Source organism: Xenopus laevis, chromosome 6L, assembly GCF_017654675.1.
Source record: "Xenopus laevis strain J_2021 chromosome 6L, Xenopus_laevis_v10.1, whole genome shotgun sequence".
Taxonomy (NCBI): domain Eukaryota; kingdom Metazoa; phylum Chordata; class Amphibia; order Anura; family Pipidae; genus Xenopus; species Xenopus laevis.
Window position 1 is genome coordinate 128837581 of NC_054381.1, and position 15698 is coordinate 128853278.

Genomic DNA, 15698 nt, shown 5'->3' on the forward strand with positions numbered 1-15698 from the left:
GACCCATGCTGCAGAAGGAGAGGGCTGGAAACATGGCAAAGTGCTGGGAGACATTACAGAAGACTAAAGGTGGCCATACACTATAAGATCTGCTCGTTTGGCAAGGTCGCCAAACAGGGCCGGAACTGGGGTAGGCAGAGTAGGCACGTGAATAGGGCGCAAAGCTGCCAAGTCATGCAAATAAGAAACAATCCCTGGTGAGGAGCAGTTCTTATTGCTTTACTGTATGTAGCCGTGTCCATACCAGGGGCGTAACTACAGAGGAAGCAGACCCACCAATTGTAGGGGGTGGGGGCTAGGAGAGTTGGGGGGCACAGTAACGCCCTTGTTAAAGAATAGTTTCAATAAGTGAAATTATAAATGTTATAAAATTTAATTTGCTGTGGGGCCCTATAACATCTATTTACACCACTGTACCATACTCAACCTTGCAAAAAAAACAAAACAAATTATTGTGGCCTATGAACGTTGCTGAAAAGAAAGATCACTGTTATGGACAGTATTCTTATCTCTCACACTCTCTGGATAGGATGAAGTTATCTCCTGTATACGGTTGTTATGTCTTTGCACAGTTCTGTAAATTTACACCTTTGTACAGTTCTCTTACCGGGGATCGATTCTTACACTGACAATAAATGGCGCCACAGATGTATGTAGCGAGCAACCTGCTAATCTCACAATCCCTTCATTAGATAGGCGGTAAACAGATTCCGGGGGATTGAAGTTCGGCAACATCTAAAAACTCGAGTGCAGTAAGACTGATAAATCCGATACCGCTGAACAGCACCACTTTTCCCTGGACAGTGGCGAATATCATAACATAGCCGGCAGTCACGCATCACGGTTTTAAAAGTGTCGCAGCACCTAGCTCATTGACTCCTTCCGGACAGCGAATCCATGCGTCTGAACTCTCATCTCGCGAGAGTGTGACGTCACAGTTTATAAACACAGGGACCGCTACTCTGGGAACCTCAGTTGTCAGCACACTGGAGACTCTAGGGGGCAAATTCAGTAAAGCAGCTAACGCTAGCGCAAATTCGCCAGCGTGACGTAATTTCATTACTTCGCTGATTTACTAATGGGTGCTGGCGTAAATTCGCTAGCAAAGTGTACCTAGTCTAGCGCTGCTTCGCACCCTTACGCCAGGCGAAGTTGCACTATGGTGAAGGGACGTAACTACGCTAATTCACTAACTTGCCATTTTACTGAACGTTACCTCTTGCGCCAGACTTGCCTTCGCCTCCTCAGACCAGGCGAAGTGCAATAGAGTAGATAGGGTTTGCTTCAAAAAAAGTTGACATTTTTCCTAAGTCCCAAAATACGCTGGCGTCTTTTCCTTTCTTAAGGGCGATAGGCTAAAAAAAATTGTAATTTTTTTTGGGGGTACCCTCCTTCCCCCCTACATTTCCTAACATATGGCACCTAAACTATACAGTGGGCACATGTATAGGGCAAAATAACAACTCTATTTTATTTTATGACGTTTTTCCAGGCTTGTGTATTTGCTGCTACATATACGTCCATTGTACTTTAACTTGGTGCCGTATGCCAATTAGGCATCACTAGTGTAACTTCGCTTTGCTTGACAAAGTAACGGTATCGCAACTTCGCTACCTTTCACCTCCCTGAGCGCAACTTCGGATTTTAGTGAATTAGCAGCGCCCTGGCGAAGTGCGGTGAAGCCAACGCTGGCGCAACTTCAGAGGTAAGTAAATTTGCCCCTAGGAGAGAGAGAGGAAAAGGAGGGGTAGTGAGGGAGAGGCAGAGACTACTACTGCTGCTGTGCTTATTGGAGACGTAACAGCTCATCACGTGACTCGTCTCGTCTGACAGCAGCCTCCTCCTCAGGAAGCCGGGACTATTCCCACTGTCCGTAACCCTTGCCCCCCTGTGTGCCCGCATGATGTGGCCCTGTCCCTCCCACTTCTGGTCATGCCGGCTCAGAGAGGGTAATAAGCTACAGAGCCCATGGGTCTCGGTTAAGCAGCAGCAGTAGTGTCAGCGGTGCTAGAATGACTGACATCCCAGGTCAGTGAGCTGCCTGGCTCGGCTGTATAGGGGGCGGCAGGGCAGGGAGAGAGGCAGCGGGAAGCTGACAAGTGCATTACTATCCCAGCCTTGGTCCTGCGCACTGTGGAAAGTGTACTGGGGCAGAGCTGGGAACTTTCACCCCGCCTCACTCTGGCCCTTCACATTTCTTTGTATGCTGTACCCTGTAATAACTCCATTGCCTCTCCCCCGTCCTTACACTTGAGCTTGCAATATCGGCTGCCTGAGGATACTGGGAGTTGAAGTTCCAAGGGCTGTAGCTGTTAGCTTCCTGCTTTAATAAGAGCAGGGAATGTCTTAATATCTACCTGCATTTCTATATGCTTGTCAGCAGGGCCGCCATCAGGGGGTACAACTGGGCCTGAAGGGGGGCCAGGCTGTGCTGCACTTTTCAAAAGAGGCAGCCCCCCCCCTTGACAGCGCCAAAGCCATGCTGCCCTTCTGAAGTCCCGAAGTCTCAAAAACAGCCGAAATTGAAGTCCTGAAGCCATGAGTTCAATTCTACTGAACACCAATGTGTGTTTTTTTTATTTTTTTAATCCACTGCCCACCAATGTATTATTTTAATACTCTATAGGCCCCTGGCGCCATTGGTTTTTTTAAAAAAAGAAAATTTTCTCTAGGGCCCCAATTTTTTTTAACTTGTAGGGGGGCCCTGGTCACCAATTTAAAAAAATAAACTTTTAAGGGGGGCCAATAACTCCCATCAACCAGATAACAGAAAGAGGCAGTATAGGAAGGACTAGAAACCACAAATAAAAAAAAGAATCCCCACAAAATAGAACAAGCAGAACCGGACTGGGAGTAAAAAGCAGCCCGCGCAATAAAAATCAAAGCAGCCCACAAGTAAACATGCGATGGTCTGACTTGTACACATCCACTCATATATTGGCGTAACAGGATTGGACTGGGGGGCCCGAGGCCCACGGGGGCTGCTGTCTTTGGGCCCCTTGCCTTGTTGAAGTGTGCAGCACCGCGACTACGCATGCGCATGTACAGGGTTTTTTTTTTGCCGCGATTGCGCATGTGTACAGCGTTTTTTTGCTGATACTTGAAGATCTTATTTGCAGGGAGCAGATCTTGGCCAGCGGGGCAGGAGCCGGGGCCCACTGGGTTTTTTCCCGGTGTCCCGCCGGCCCAGTCCGACCCTGCTAATATTCATATTCCAGTCTTTTGTTCAAATCAATAGATGGTTTCTAGGGTAATTTGGACCCGGCAACCAGATTGCTGAAATTGCAAAGTGGAGAGCTGCTGAATAAAAAGCTAAATAACGCAAAAAACACAAATAACCAATAAATTGCAAAGTGGAGAGCTGCTGAATAAAAAGCTAAATAACGCAAAAAACACAAATAACCACAAATAATAAAAAATAAAAAAACAGTTGCAAATTGTCTCAGAATATCACTCTCTATATCTGTTTTAAACAACCCATTTAATAAGAAAAACGTAATAATAAGATGAATGTGCAAAGTGCAATTTTCGGATACAAATAATACTTTAACTCATAATGCAAACTTTTTTTCCCCCTTAATTCCAGCATAATTGCAGGTGCTCTCCAAGCTGCATCAGCTGCAATTTTATTCAATGCATTAAAAAATACTTGATAGCAAGTGTCTGTCTTTATGAATTGGGTTCAAGTTATAGCTGACATTGTAGCACAACTGTATTTACACTTCTTAAATTACCCTTCTTGTCTGATAGTTTTTCAGGTGAAAACTCCGTTCATGTCTATAGGGAAATCTGGAATAGAATCAGGGGATTTTTCATCCCTTGTATTTGAATCTATATATAATGTTAAATATACAGAGAATAATTTCTAGAAAAGTAGAATATATATTTTATCTGCACGGTTTTGTGAGTAGTTGGTTGTAACCAGGAACAAAGCAAGTTTTCACTTTCTTGCACCTATTATCAGATATATACTAATTTACATTAATTGAGCCCCTGTTCATTTATAGGGGTTTTTATTGTACATTTTGCTTTTAATTTTACTTTTTATTGTGGATTTAAAATACATGGTTTACTACACACTGCTTTATGGAACAAAGAAGGGCTGTTTGCTTTACAGCAGCTGAAATCTATTATCTAATGCTCTTCAGGTGAATAATTCAGCAGCGCAGACAGCTAAGCCACCGGCCTATCAAGGGCTGTTTAAGGGCTGAATATTTTTAGCTTAGTGTTAGTTTCATCTCAGAGGTCACGGCCTTAGGGGTCCTGGCTTACATTTATGCTATAAATGTTTAAGAAAATTAGTTCTTACTGGGACATGAAAAAAAATGAAATCAAAATACTTTATGGGAACCTTTACAAGGTGGTCTTTCACTTAGACTAAACCCTTCTCTAGTGATAAATTACTTGTCTTATTACTGATTGCGGAAACACTATAAATGTCCCTTGGATTTACAGGTTAATTTTGATTTTAATACACAGAATAAAGGTTTGTGCACTTGAAATCTGATTGAAGGGGTAATAAAACAAAGCAACCATCCATGCATAGGCTGTGTTGTGTTCCCTGGAACAAAATGAAGCACAATCAACACATTAAATGCAATATTAGGAGAAAAATGTATTTCAGAAACACATGCATACACACACAGATATCTTTAATAAAGGTGACAAAAATTAAAATATATTTTAATGTGAGCACAGAAGTGGTATTTCTGTATAAAAAGGTTTCTGAGTGCACACAAGTGCACCATTTATAGAGAAATGCTGCACAAGTTAATCGTAAAGAGACTTTTTTTTGCATTATAAATATGCCCCTTTTAGAGCAATTGTAATCTCTATACAGACTATTCCGATCCCCTTCACTCTGGTTCTAAGTACAGGAGGTAAAAGTAGGAAGGGGGCAGGTGCTGGCCAGAAGACCCCCTGACTATAGTGTTGAAGGGTTTCTGTTTTTTTTTTAATTAATAGCCTTGATAATGTGCCTTTTCAGGCTTGCCACCAATAATACTGTGTGGGTGCCAAGCACTGGCACCAGCAACTGAAAAACACTGCAAAGCTTCTTTTTCTTTGCTGGCATTAAACCAGTGTAGATTAAACATTCACTTACTCCAATATGCCCCATACTGCAGCAGCACTGGCAGACATAGCACCCGCCTATCAGTGCAAACACAGGGCAGATCTCACTGCAAAGACCTGACTCTATGTAGTTTTGTGCTGACATTAACAGATAGATGCTATGCCTGTCAGTGCTGCTGCATGATATGACAGATAAGCAGACATCTGTAGGTATTTTCTCTGCCATAAGAGAATAATTCATGTGTGCCATTACCTTTAAACCCTGGCAGGCAGATAACTGTACTACAAAAGAAAAAGGGTTAAATCAACACGTTACACCTTTCTCCCTGGTACTTAGGGGCATATTTATTAAGGATCGAATTTCGAAGTAAAAAAACTTCAAAATTCGACCATCGAATGTAAGTACTTCGATAGTCCTTAGAATCAAACGATTAGAAGGATTTTACAAAAAAAAACTTTGACTTCTCAAAACTTGCCCAAAAGCAATCCGGCAGGTTTATGGTGGCGAAGTGTCGAAGTTGAAGTTTTTTAAAGAGACAGTATTTCGATTTTCGAGTGGTCGAATATTCAAAGTTTTTTCAATTCGAATCAAAGTCGAATTTGGCCTATTCGATGGTTGAAGTACCCAAAAATTACTTCGAAATTCTACGTTTTTCACTTCGACCCTTGATAAATCTGCCCCTTAAAGTTCATCTTATTCCATTCAATCTCTAGAGTTTCCATTATGCTGCCGTGGATGTATTTTCCACATATGCAGCTTTTTTTTTTTTTTCTCTTTAATACTGTATAGAAGTACAAAAGTACAGGGCAAGTCTTTTCATTGTCACAAGCACTCATCTTTAATGTGCCCAGTTAAAACAGTAAATCCTTAAATGCTGAAAACTTTCTTAGTAAATTGTCATGAGCAGAACATTTTTTAAAAAAAATCTTCTGCCATGGTTGTAAATCCCTATGAAGCACTGCCATCTTGTGGATTAAAGCCATTCTATCATGCAAATACTCTCAGTAGAAGAGGGAAAATAGATTTTAAAGTAAGAACATTTAGCTCTGGGATTCTAAAAGATATAAACATGAAAAACATTTCTGCTGGTGTTAAAATGATCATACCAAGCTATCCATGGGCAATGTCTATGTAAAAACTCTCCTTAAAGGAGTGGTTCACATTCTTCTGAAACTTTCCAGCTTTCACATGGGGGTCACTGACCCCATCTAAATAATAAATGCTCTGTATGGCTACAAATGTATTGTTATTGCTACTTTTTATTGACTTTATATAGAGAAAACAGTAAAAAAAACCTCTGTTTACCACTTAACCAATTAATAATCTATGTCAGCTGACAGTACTATGTGCAATTATTAAAATTATAATTTGATTAAAGTAATCTGTGATCACAGGTATAATTCATTAGTCATTAATTATTATCATAAAAATACTTGCGAAATTAATTGATTAAAGGGCTTGTGCTAAATTAAATTAGTGTTAAACTTAAAAGTGCTATGTGCCAATTAATTTGTAAATTAAATTTTAATTCATTGATAATAAAAACAATGATCTAGAACTTGAATTATATACAGTCACAATTAATTCCAATTAAAGTGCAAAAGCTAATGCCAATTGCAATCTCAGATTGCCAGTGATAGAATAAGTTAATAAAAATTGTTTAGATTAAAAAAGCTAATGCTATTAGGTATTAGAAAATTAATTTATTAAATTCATAAAAAAAACCAAAACCAGCATTTAAGAAATACAAGTAGGAAAATGAAGAAAGTATAGAGGTGAGAAGTCCCAAAGAAACTGCTGCCTATTTGTTTTTTCTAGACCCTGGGACCCCACACGGGGAGAAAGTAGTACACTGGGGACTGTGGTCTCGAAGCTACCTTTCTAATTTGGAGGAGAACTAAACTTCCCTATAAAACCATAAATCCACCAGTGTCATGTAGTAAAACGAGATTCGGAGAATTAAATGCGGTAAGGTAAGGCTAGGAAAATTGATGTCCACAAATACTTTTTAAAGTCAAGATTAGGAATCAATTCTGTTTTCCAAGAGCTAAAGTTCTGCCAACCCGAGTTTCGCCTGAGCTTTATCGAGGCAAATACATTTAATGTGATTTTTAGGAATATGGAAATGAGAGTTCATCCTTTAATAAACATGTTCATAAAAATCAAATGTTGTGCTAGTGCCTTAATTTTCCTGCATTCCACCGCAGGACAAAACACAGCCTAGTCTTTCTTATGGGCCTGTTCTAACAAAGGTGCATCCAAGCCCCAAATACAAGTGGAACACAATACAATGCGTCCACTTTATATTGGCAGTCTTTCCATCAAGTATTGGGTATATTTTTATTCATATGCTCCTTGTTCTCTAAGGAGGGAAATAGTGTTCAATACCACAGTGAAATAAGGCCCAGATTTGTGGCGAGGTTACAAAGGTTCGGGCCTAGGGAGGTAAATATTTCAGGGGTGGCATACCATCTAGCCGCATTCTGGGGAGCTCCAGTGACCCACCACATGCACGTGGGGAAGGGAATGTGTGCTTGTGAAAGCGGGCGGGCGCTAGGACCTGGCAGCCTAGGAGCGCCGAAAAAGGAAATCTGGGCCTGAGTGAAATACTGATAAAAGACATTTTTAGGAAGATGCATCTGCTGTTGAAGATCAAGGAAGGACTGTAGTACCCCCTTTATACAGACATTGAAATGGTACATGTCTATAAGAACCCCATCGAAAAAACTAATTTAATTGTTCAAACATTGAAACGGGGTCACAGGAGATTTAACAGGGGTACTATAGGCACTTTTAGTTGCTATGCTATCAATACATGGGATGCTGTAGGTGGGACATAGTTTACATTCACATGCTTAAATGGGTGTTAGAGATCCCATTATTAGGGGGATTGTCACAGGCAAGAGATAACCTTGTTCAATTTATACCCAACGTTTACCTATTCCAAGAGTGTAACAAGATTTAACTTGTTCCAAAGCAGCAGCATTATAATAGTTAATTATGATTGGGAAGTTTATTCCCCTTAATGTCTAAATAACATAAGTACCTAAATGTTCTATGAGTGCTGCTTTACCATATTTTAAATTCTTCTGGATTTCTAATTCAATCTCTAGTAAATCTGTCTGATAATAAAGGGCACATTCCCATTAATGATGTATTATACATACAGTAATGTCATTCCCTGTACGGATACCCATAATAATGAATGAATCCCCTCTGATGATATAGTATAGAGCACATACAGTAATGGTGCAATTATCATTATTGATATATTTCAAATGCTGTACAAATATCTGGGCCATTCTCTATACCTGTGTGCTACTTATGTATTATACCTCCATACTTTATACCAATATATTATACATTCATATATTTACACTGTCTACATAAAAATAAAAGGGTCAAAAAATAAACAAACAGCATTTTAACCATAATCTCTTTGAAATAATTGTAGAACTATGTGCAGTTTTTATGTTCATTTTGTATCCTCTGATCAGCAGCTAGTCATGTGACATATCATTGTGATGTCATAATGGACATTATCACAGCTGTTCATAACCAGCCCAGACTGTCTCATTCTTGATCAGGAGACTGAGGTGAGTGGAGCTCATGACACGCTGGGGAAATTTTTAAAATAACAATATTAATATAAATATAAAGGTAGCTGCTGGATAGGCCTTATTAGTGTCTGCTAGTGGGGTAAATGCAGGGGGGGGGTTGCTTGGCCCTACAAACAACAATGGTGGCATTGCCTGTACTAATAGCCTATATATAATATTAGCACATTCCTTATTTTCATTTAACATACATATAGCAATGCAATAGAGTTATTATAATATCATAGTGCAGCCAACAAAAGAAATATTCCATTTTAAACACAATCTCAATACAGTCTTTCTATTTGCATTCATTTATAACTGTCCTTAAAAGAGCAGGTTATCTGCTAAACCTGAATTTCCTGACTGTAGTTTGCAGGAGTGATGTCATAATGTGGCACATAATACATTGTGATGTCACAGTGCACACAGAGTTAATGTTTGAAAACAAGCTCTAACTGCCTCATTCTGTATCAGGCAACTGAGGTGAGTGGAGCTCATGACACACTGGGGAAATTTTTAAAATAACAATATTAATATAAATATAAAGGTAGCTGCTGGATAGGCCTTATTAGTGTCTCCTAGTGGGGTAAATGCAGGGGGGGGGTTGCTTGGCCCAACAAACAACAATGGTGGCATTGCCTGTACTAATAGCCTATATATAATATTAGCACATTGCTTATTTTCATTTAACATACATATAGCAATGCAATACAGTTATTATAATATCATAGTGCAGCCAACAAAAGAAATATTCCATTTAAAACACAATCTCAATACAGTCTTTCTATTTGCATTCATTTATAACTGTCCTTAAAAGAGCAGATTATCTGCTAAACCTGAATTTCCTGACTGTAGTTTGCAGGAGTGATGTCATAATGTGACACATAATACATTGTGATGTCACAGTGCACACAGAGTTAATGTTTGAAAACAAGCTCTAACTGCCTCATTCTGTATCAGGCAACTGAGGTGAGTGGAGCTCATGACACGCTGGGGAAATTTTTAAAATAACAATATTAATATAAATATAAAGGTAGCTGCTGGATAGGCCTTATTAGTGTCTGCTAGTGGGGTAAATGCAGGGGGGAGGGTTGCTTGGCCCGACAAACAACAATGGTGGCATTGCCTGTACTAATAGCCTATATATAATATTAGCACATTGCTTATTTTCATTTAACATACATATAGCAATATATATACATATAGCCAACAAAAGAAATATTCCATTTAAAACACAATCTCAATACAGTCTTTCTATTTGCATTCATTTATAACTGTCCTTAAAAGTGCAGATTATCTGCTAAGCCTGAATTTGCTGACCATAGTTTGCAGGAGTGATGTCATAATGTGGCACATAATACATTGTGATGTCACAGTGCACACAGAGTTAATGTTTGAAAACAAGCTCTAACTGCCTCATTCTGTATCAGGCAACTGAGGTGAGTGGAGCTCATCATCATACACTGGGGAAAATGTTAGAAAAATGAATATTCATATTCATATAGCTGCTGAGTAGGGCTTAGTAGCTGTTAGTGGGGTAATTGCAAACCATTTGAGTTTGAAGGGGATGAAGTGCTTGGCCCTACAGACAATTATGGTCGCATTCCCTTTACTAATGGTATACATATGTACATATATTATACATTCCCTATTTTCATCTACATATAGCAATATAGCTGCATATAGTTGTTGTGTAGGCCTAAGTATCTGCTAGTGGAGTAATTATGAGGATCTGAAAAGATATTAGTGTGCTTCAAAATGCTCATAATTACCTTAATGTTACTGGCCATTCATTTTCAGTTAACTGTTAAAAAAATGGTTCAAACCTTATTTATAACCAATTCATAGGATTATTACATAGTGTGTAACCAATGATTTTTCTCTCTCTCCACAGAAAGAATTTTCAACATACAAATCTACAGAAATAATTTTTGACTTACAAATCTACAGAAATAATTTTTGACTTACAAATCAACAGAAAGAATTTTTGACTTACAAATCTACAGAAAGAGTTTTTGACATACAAATCAACAGAAAGACTTATCGACATACAAAAAACCATCATGTTTCGACGCATATGCAGTATTTTCAACTGTTTTACGAAAGTAAGGGTTTTTTTATACTCATATCCTAGATTTTTAATTTGTATGGAAAAGCTGTGTAAACTGTTAATGACAAACTAAAATGCATGTGATGAAATTAAAATTTCATCAAATGTACCTTTGAAAACTAAAGTGCTATATATTTTCCTGTTAACTCCTGACCTCTGCCTGACTCCTCCGACCCCTTCCCCGACAACCTCCCCGACCCCTCCATACCCCCTCCCTGATCCCTCCTGAACCCCCCTCTCCGACCCCCCCCCGGTCCTTGGAAAAAAAATTGGCTTTTTTTGGTCCCCGTGCCAAAAAAGGTTGGGGACCCCTGTGTTAACTGATTCAAATTTGAGTTCACTGGCATAACTATAGAGGAAGCAGACCCCACAGTTGTGATGGGTGGCCCAAGGAACAGGGGGGCCTGGACCATGGGGTCCTCCTTCTCTATAGCTGTTTAAGGCTGAAGAAATCCCCCAGCCACTCTCCTACCTCCAGCCAGGGAGCAGGGGAAGCAGATGGATGGGGGGCATCAGTGCAAATTAGGGGTGGGGAAGTAAATTGCATGACGTTTTGTAACAAAACAAGGAATTAAACAAAATGTTTTGACTTCCCACTCCTAATTATATATATATATATATATATATATATATATATATATATATATATACATGTGCAAATTAGGATTTGGATTCGGTGCGATATTCAGCCAAATCTATCACAAAGGATTCGGGGTTTGGCAGAATCCAAAATAGTGGATACGACGTCTAATTACAAATTTCATATATCTTTGGTTTTGGGTAGATCTAAACCAAATCCTTTCATTACTCATTGTAAGAAACAGCTTATAATAGCCTTATATTTTGTACACTTTCTGCATATCTAATATTAAAAAATACCTTGTTTTCTGTATTGCTTTATAAGGAAAATGGTTTTAGAGGTTGGGAATGGGATCTGCTAAGTTTCCTAAATCTAACTTCTAATGGACCTATTCATTTAGTTACACCTTGATCATTGCCTCTAATATTTGAACCTATTTTCTTTTGCCAGGTTAAAAAAGAGAAAAATGAAGTCATTTTGGTAAGTAGAGATACTTAGCATACATAAAGATGTAGGATAATGTAACAATTTTAAAAGTACATTTTAATGTCATAAAATATAATAAAACTTAAAAACACTTCTAGCAGAAATAACACTCTTCTTGAACTATGATGCATAGCCTAGCATATGTTACTCCCAAGGGGCCACATTTGTTCAGTTTGTTAATTAGATTTTGTTAAATTACAAATCAGACTTATCTGTGGATCAGTAGCCTTAGACACCAATGCTACACAAATGTATCTAACATTTCAGTTGATTTACAGATTGGCCATTGCCACTTACATACCAACAATGACCTGATTGCTAAGAACCCATTTCATTGCTAATGTCTAATTATCCTTTTCTTTTCCAGCAAGGGGCAGTCCAGTAACCCCTTGCATTTAGAAAATAGATGCCAACCCTGCATTCATTTATACTCAAAACTATATCTCATAGTATAATGTGTCTTTTATTTATCTTGATCAATAATCTCTTACCCCTCTTTTTTTTTATTTAAAAAACAGGTACTACCGAAGATGTACACAGAAATGCCCTGTTTGGTAAGCAAATAATAGTTTATTATTAGTTATATTTAAATAATTTTAAATTAAATAAAGCAACATTACATATATGAACTGTTCTACTTTGCTGTCTTTAACAGGTGCAACCGACTGGATATGGCAATCTCCTCTGCCAGGTAAATATTTAGGCTAACACAATTAAAACAAAACAAACCCATAATATCATGGGCATTTGGTATTTTCCAACAAATAATTGATTTCATAATTTTTTTTTCTTTCAACTAGGAACCAGTAGAAACCACTGTTAATAATATCAGTGAGGTAAGTAGGAAAACATGAAACTTTGAAAATACATTTTACTTTTATTAAAGTTATCTTTGAGTTAGAACTCCTGTTATTGTTCTCTTACCCAGGGGAAACCAGAGCAGAATGTGGAAATTGCCACAGACAACTGCCAAGTAATTGAATAATGGGAATTATAAAAAAAAAATTACCTTGTCAGAAATGCATGTTTTTGTACCTTTTCTATAAATCAGAATTAATTTGAAATGATCTTTGTCATTCACTCTCTCTCTTATGCATCACCAACCAGATAATCACAGTATTGATACTTGAGAGGAAAACATACGGTAGAGTTGAGCAAAGTTTGATGCCCATAGACTTTAATGCATTTTGTCAAAATTTCGCCGCCAGCAAATTTTTGGCAAAGCAAAACATGTCAAATTCACCCATCCCTACAAACAAGATATTGACATAGCACATTATTAACGTTATTTTCCAATACTGTGTCACATTGCCATATGTAATAGATATTAGTATAGCAACAAATGGATTAATTGTATGTTTTTATTCTTAAACAGAAACAACCTGAGGAAATAATTTCCCATGACAATTGCCAGGAGACAAATATTGGCCATAACAGCTGCCAAGAAGAACCTGATGAAAACAATGGTCATGACATCTGCCAGGAAGAACCTGAAGACAATATTAGCCATCACAGCTATCAGGTAAGTAGTTATAAATTAACTAAAAAAACAAAAACAGGCCTCTTCCCCAACAATACATGGCTTTTGTTAAATATATTTTAAAGCCTTCTTTGTAGAACTCAATTCATTATCTCACATTTACTTAACAGAATCAATCATGTGATCAATAAACTTCTATCTCTTTTCTAGGAGCAACCTGAGGAGCCTGGCACAGAGATCAGCCAGGGTAATGCCCCAGAGGAAGAAGATAATCTAGAAGAACAAGATGAAGAAGAAAGAAATAGTGATGACATGCTTATATCTAGTGGGGAAGAAGAAAGCATTAGTGATGATCTGTTTCTATCACTTGAGGTATGATTTGCTATCAAGGACATTAAGACATTTTGTGCATTGAACTGATTGATTTATTGGGACATGTTTAGCGTAATGTTTATTTAGTATGGCTTTGTTTAGGCCCACTAATGTCTGGGAACCTAAAAAGCAAACTGTAGTTTAAATCACCAGTCCAGCTCATGGGGAAACCCACAAATGGGTCATTTTTTTTCTTTGCAGCTCTGGAATACATTGAAAACTTTGAAAATAAATTTTACTTTTATTAAAGTTGTCTTTGTGTTAGAACTCCCGTTATCTCTCTCTTACCCTGGGGAAAGTAGAGCAGAATGTAGAAATTGCCACAGACAACTGCCAAGTAATTGAATAATGGGAATTATAAAAAAAATTTACCTTGTAATAAATGCATGTTTTTGCACCTTCTCTATGAATCAGAATTGATCTGAAATTATATTTGTCATTCACTCTCTCTATCTTAAGTATCATCAACCTGATAATCACAGTATTGATGCTTGAGAGGAAAACATACCGTAGGGGTTGAGCGAATTTTTGATGCCCATAAATTTTAATGCATTTTGGCAAATTTTCGCTGCCAGTGAATTTTTGACGAAGTGAAATGGATCAAATTCTGCCATCCGTACAAACAAGATATTCACATAAAACATTACCAACTTTATTTTCCAATAATGTGTCACATTGGCATATGCAGTAGATATTAGTATAGCAACAAATGGATTAATTGTATGTTTTTATTCTTAAACAGAAACAACCTGAGGAAATGATTGCCCATGACAATTGCCAGGAAGAACCTGAGACAAATATTGGCCATTTCCAGGAGCAACCTGAGGAGCCTGGCACAGAGATCAGCCAGGGTAATGCCTCAGAGGAAGAAGATAATCTAGAAGAACAAGAGGAAGAAGAAAACAATAGTGATGACATGCTTATATCTAGTGGGGAAGAAGAAAGCATTTGTGATGATCTGTTTCCATCACTTGAGGTATGATTTACTATCAAGGACATTAAGACATTTTGTGCATTGAACTTATTGATTTATTGGGACATGTTTAGCGTAATGTTTATTTAGTATGGCTTTGTTTAGGCCCACTAATGTCTGGGAACCTAAAAACCAAACTGCAGTTTAAATCACCAGTCCAGCTCTCATGCTAAAACACTTTAAGAACTATGTATTTTTGGAGTGTCCACATAAACTGCAGTGCCCAGAGGGAAGCCATCAATGCTTATCACTACAACACCGTGCTGCAAACATTACATGGGGAAACCCACAAACGGGTCATTTTTTCTTTCTTTGCAGCTTTGGAATACATTGCCCAAAGTTTAAGGGGTTATTTACTAAAGAGGTAAAAGAAAAAACCCTCACCATTTCAAACCTGTCATGTATAGGTCAATGGGAGATGTCCTTTTTACAATTTGAAGGTATTGTGATCTGCTCTGGATTTTGTCCGATAATCCAAAAAATTCTGGGTTTTCAGGCAATAACCTGAAAAAATGGAGCGATTTAGGATTCAAATCCAAGAAATTTGTACGATTTGGGTTTTTGCCCAAGTTTAGCAATTTTTTCCCAACCTGACTGTTTCAAGTTTATTGATAAATAAGATAAAATTGTGGATGGGAGTTTGGTCGAGCTTAGTTTAATACAAATATGAGTTTTAGTAAATAACCTCCTAAAAGTCTCATACACATTAATTCTATTAGGACAAACCATAACCCATATACATAAGAATAATAATCTTTGTAATAGTTATGTCCCCCATTAACAACACTGTTTGGGCACAAGGCCTCTTTGCTATACTAAATATAAATTAAAAAACTGCTTAACAAGGAACACAGTGAGGAATCTTATGGGGATGCCTCTCAACCTGAACAAACTAAATGAGCAACTAAAAAGAAAAGCTTGCAATATTTTTTTTGTCTATTTACTAATCAAATAATGTTTTCTTTTACCAGGTCCGCACTAAACATGGATTTGACAAACTATACCCGGTATGCAAAAAAATTTT